We start from the raw sequence: 6,003 nt of genomic DNA on the forward strand, positions 1-6,003 counted from the left end.
CAAACGAAGACGAATGTACGTACTCGTAATGCAATGCAAGCAAATTCAATCTCATACCGGAAAACGACAAGCGAGAGCTTCTCTTCACCGACTCTGCGTAATTTTTAGCCTGTGGGTGAAATGCAGTACTTTTACGTGGCACTATCTATTTAGCTTGTTGTTCTAAATTTTAGCATAACGGGTTCTCAGTGGGTTCTTAAAAACCGGGTTTTTACTCGCGAGTTTTTTTATTGTATACCTAGAGCAAAAACTTTACCCTTTGACTGTTCCAAGGTGGTAGAAAGTTCGAGACATTACTATGATCGAGAAAAATCGGCATTCTGTTGAAGAATGTTTATAACTTAGGAAGACACGCTTCCGGCCTGAAGTTAACTCAGCTAACTGTACTTCTATAATACAATTACAAAACACCAACAATAGACATACCCCGTATTTGTTTATTTAGGTCGAATAGTAGATTTGTCTTAAGAAGCATCGCCAGACGGAATTTATGATTAAAAAGATAAGAATTAAAGAGAAAGCAAGAGTGCAGGACGCTTTGTCTTTTAATAGGCCACCACTTGCAAGCCACCGATGTCCGTCAGACGTTGGCCTGGGTGATAGCGCTGAATATGACCTCCATTAACTTTTTATAAACATTTTTGAAGATAGCTCGTATATAGCTGTGATGAAAGTTATGTTAAGTCACATGTTACGTAAATCTGATTATTATTATTTTTTTAATTAAATGTCTGATGACCAATTTCAGTAATATGGGAGAATAACAGCTTGACACCACAACGAAAACGCGCTCTGTAGTTTATAAAAAATAATATATAGATTTAGCCAGGGCTAAAAGCGTAGCTCTAGTCAACAAATTTATCATTTAAATAAAACTAGGGAGATCCATATGACGTTTAAGGGTGGGGCTGGGTGACTTAGGAGAAAAATTATTTTGAAAAAAAGAAATCACCTTTGGTCACCGTAGATTAGGAGCGGAAACCAAATTCTTCCCAAGCAAAATCACCTTTATTTTATGCTATAAAGGCCGTAAAAACACGATAGTCCCCGGTGGCAGCCAATTTACTCGGTATAATTTATCGGTGTTATCTCTCTGTCTAAAGGAAAGGCCAAAATAAAGGCCGGAGTTTTTGTGTATGTGGCTCGCTACAAGTCTGGTAGCGCGTAAACCAGCCTTTCTACACCATCTTTGAGGTAAACAGAACTATTAGGAATTGTTTGTTTTCAGACCTTGGACAGAATTTGTCATTTTTTTTTAAAATTATAATTAACTAGTTTGTTAAAGAATAATCTTACAAGACAAATTGCACTCATTCAATATTCAGGACGATCGAAGCACGCGCTTCCCTTGCACAATATATTATAAAAATAACGTCATAAAACGTTTTTTATAGAGAATTCACCATTAGACGGGACTGTTCAGTCAGGTCAATCTGCCATTATGTAGTAAGCAGGGTAATAATGGGCTTTAAGCAAAAACTTTTGAAAAAAAATAAAATTTAACTCAATTTACAAAATCATGCACCCGTCCGACCAGCCAATTCTAAATTGTCGAGTATTTGAATGGACGCTGGTAATGAGGAAGAGGTCCCAGAATCATTTTCGTTTTCATTTTACTTCTAAAAGGACTACAATTTTTTATTTACGAAGACGTGTATTGAGAGTGAAGTGTCTATGATTATCCTGAGTCACGAATAAAACCTTTCAGATAAGTCTTAAGCCACCTTCGCCGTGTTTGCTATTTTTCAAGGTGAACTCCAGGTAAAAAAATCGCTCAAAGCTTTCTTTTTAGAAACAATAGAATAACTAAACTATTTTTCAGAACGTTTTCTTTCTAGTGGCGGTCAGAAAATGTCTAAAGACTTTCTCAGTTCTTTACTAATTTACTCAACTTACCGGTCGAGATGCAGCTCAGAAACCCATCAAGTAATTAAGACTTTTTGCATATTCTAGCAAGGTGAAGTAAGCTTACTAAGAGTAGCTTATTTTTGAAAACGATGATTTCCGATTTCTTTCTGTCGAGCGGCGCATTTCTCAACCACAACCCAATAAACAACCCAGCCAAGAATAACAAAAGAATGTTGATAGCAGCTGTATTCCATTTTTTAGAACCAATGCAAAAAGACAGGTAAAAACATCACAAGATAACACAAAACTCTGTCAGCTTCAGCTATCAGTAGACAAGTCTCAGATGCTGCATAAATTTTCCACATGAATCCTCTTCGCCTGTTAATTCTTCCAATATTCCTTTCCGCCTCTTTCTCTTTCCCATCGCTCTTCACTTACAAGCAAACATGTAGGTTGAATTAACTCCGCAAACAGTCTTCTAGAAACTGAGCACTACGGTCACAAATCCTTATGCTTAAAATACTTCAAAACAAGTTTCTAAAGTAAACAAGTTTTTGAACGCAAACGAATTGGCCACGCCATTTCTTGCGCGATTTCCCGCCAAGAAAAACGCGGGTTACACAAATACATCGAACGATTTATAACATACTGCTTCCCCCGACGGGGTGACACTTGATTCCCTTCAATCACCCCCAACGTGGTGCTCCGCTGGCGTGCGCTTCGCGCGCGAGAGCTCCGCTAATATGATTTGTTTATCATGCCGTCTGCAACATTAGTCCATCAGCTGAGAGCCGAAAATTTGGGTTTATGGCTCACTCGAGGGGAACAGCCGAAACATGTCATATATTCATCTTTGACTATTAAGCATCACAAAATGCATGACAACAAGGATAAAACGGTAGCTTTCACTTTGAAAATCGAAATTTATATTTGCCCCTCATAATGTCGCTCCTTTTAGCCGCCATCTTGAATTTCGGGGAAGGCTGAAAACGGTTGCTTATATTATTTTAACGTAAACAAATCTTGTTTAAGCGTAGATTTAAAACATATTTGAACTAAAAACATGACTTCCGTTTACTGTAGCGCTTAAAAATTATAACTACTTGACGTCCCATGCGAATCAACATCGCCCGTTATTGGTCACTCGATAAGACCGGCAGTTCGCAATTAATATTTTGTTTAATAACTAGAAAAAATGTAGGGTTTAGAAAATTGTTTCAGAAAAGAGTAAGTAAATAAATCTTATTTTTACATTGCAAGTGTATTGAACAGAGTCTCTTCTTGAAAACAATTTCTTAGTGGAGAACCTTATCCAGTCACGCGTCCATGACCAGAATCAGTTTCAGAGGTTTCAGCTGAATGTGAATTCCCCGCTCGTCTCATCAAAATCAATGTAATGGCCAAAGTAAGTTTACCAACGAGGGAGATTTGCAGCTTGCTAAGCTTGTCTACACAGAAGTGAGTGATGACTGACTGCCCTCCACGGCAAGAGAAAGCAGCCAGGGAATCAAAAATCAAAAATCAAAATTGCAAAATGTTTGCTAACCCGGTTTTCATAACTCCAGGTAGACTTACTTGAGCAAATCACTGATGCATCTTCACTGTGATCACAGTCATGAACACCCCATGGACGGGACCCGTGACAATACCTAATGTAATTTTCATTTCCCTGACATTGAACATTGTCCAGCCAAATTCTGTCACTTCCTCGACCGAAAAGGGCATATAACGGAGTACTAACAGCAGAAGGATACCCAAGTTGACGACAGTCAACCTGCGCATCATTTATATCCCACAAATCGTCGCACACCGTTCCCCAGGTACCGTTGTAATAGGTCTCCACTCTGCCCTCTCCAAGCCAGCTTCCTCCAACCAATCTCAAATCTGATGGTGAATAAAAGTTGATGACGTAAGCTTGTCGATGACGTACGTTTGCCGGCGCCTTAAGAGACTTCTATCCACGGTAGTACAATACAATACAATACAATAGTTTATTGACACTCCCCTGGTGGGGCTTTTCAGTGACAATGCGACTACTAATTAAGATAAGAGAAGTAGTTAACAATTCAATTAAAAAGGAAAGAGTGCGGTGAACAAAAGCAATATAAACATACCTATTTAAGAGTTAATCGAATAATAAATATTCTCACTACGTACTATACAATATGCATATTTTAAAGTTAAAATTATAATAAAATAAGATACTAGTAAGATACTAAAATACTATCATAACGTGCTATTTAAAAAGTCAGTAATCAATTTATTTTTCAAATAAAATTTAAAAGTAGAAATCGATTTTGCAGTTTTAAGAGTACTGTCTAGATTGTTCCAAATGTGCACCATACGGTAGTGGAATGTTGTCTGTCCGGTACTCGACTTATACGAGGGGATGTTTAATAATTGGCAACTTCGAGTCACGCGCCCGGTGACCGCAATTCTTGTTGTAAATTGATCGCTGAGGTAATGTGGAGCTTGACCAGTCATGCATTTAAATGCCATGAGAGCGACGCGGAAGAACAGCTTTTGTTTAATTGGAAACCAACGTAGATCTCTTGGTGCGGGAGTTATATGATCAAATTTCCTGGTACCTGTAATAATGCGCGCGGCAAAGTTCTGCCCTGACTGTAGTCTACCGATATTTTTGTTCGAGGTGTTCGACCACACTGTGGAACAGTACAGTAATTTGCTTAAGACTAGGGCATTTATTACTGTCACCAGTTGGTTACGGTCAAGAACATGTTTAACCCGACTGATTTGTGCGAGGCTTGACATACAAGATGACGTAGTTTTTAAAACATGGTCATCAAACGTTAGTTGCGGATCTAGAACAACCCCAAGATCTTTGGCCGAAGATGTAAGAGCGAGATCTTTTCCTAGAAGAGATATTTTGAAGTCGGGGAGTTTGGCAAGTAGTTGTCGGCTTCCAAAGACTACGAGTTTTGTTTTGTCAGGATTTAAAAGTAGAAAATTGTTAAAACACCAATTACGTATTAAAAGAAGGTCGCTATTTAGATCGTTCATAGCAGTCGGACAATCACGCATCTTAAAAGAAATCTGAAGTTTAGTGTCATCTACGTAACATTGCGTTAAACAGTTTCTAGGAACAGAAGGTAAGTCGTTAATGTAAATACTAAAAAGAAGCAGCCCAAGAATGCTTCCTTGAGGAACACCACTATTTAAACGCAACAAATTCGAGAGGGTCGAGTTAATTCGCACGACTTGGTGTCTGTTGGTCAGGTAGCTAGTAAACCACGCGAGAGCGTATTTAGAAATACCGAGATGTTGTAGTTTTAAAAGGAGAATATCATGATTTATACTGTCAAATGCCTTACTCATGTCCAACAAAACCATAGCAGAGAGTTCCTGCTTATCCATGCCAGTCAAGATGGCATCTGTGGAGCGGATAGGTGCCGTTTCTGTGGAATAAAATTTCTTATTTCCACTTTGTTTCGCAGAAAGACGGTTGTTTGTTGTTAAATATGCCGTAAGCTGGTTCAACGCAATTCTTTCACACACCTTTGACAATACTGGTAATAACGAGATCGGTCTGTTATTACAAAGTTGTTCATGATCTCCCTCCTTTGGAATAGGTGTTACTTCTGCTTGTTTCCATCCTCCAGGGAAAACGCCACTTGTAAGAGAGGCATTGATGACGTGGGTAATCGGCGACAAAATAACTGACAGTCCATCCTTGATTACACGTGCAGAAATTTTGTCAAAGCCCGGTGCTTTGTTTGATGGTAACAATGCGATGATCTGTTCAACTTGCTTACAATTAACAGAATGGAAAGAAAATTGTAGTAAATTTACTTTTAATTCTGAACTTTGTTGACAAAACCTCTCAGAACGACGCAGCGCCACAAGTTAGATGAAAATTCATGATCACATTTTGAAAAAATAAAAATTACACCCCATAGAGTTTTACACAGACAATTACGAGTCGATTCTCGTGAAATGTTTAAATCTCAATCGCAATCAGTACGTGCTGAAATGATGACACAAAAATATATTTGCCTGTTCTGTATTTGTGAAATGTTGAGGCTCTAAATTTCTAGGAGGAGTTGTAAACCAGCGTTCTCAATACACATCTTTGGTTTGTACGCTTTGTTTTTCCAATTTAGGTCATTTGATAGTAAAAAACTGTTTGCTGTTCAA

This window comes from Porites lutea, chromosome 9 (genome assembly GCF_958299795.1).
Source record: "Porites lutea chromosome 9, jaPorLute2.1, whole genome shotgun sequence".
Classification (NCBI taxonomy): Eukaryota; Metazoa; Cnidaria; class Anthozoa; order Scleractinia; family Poritidae; genus Porites; species Porites lutea.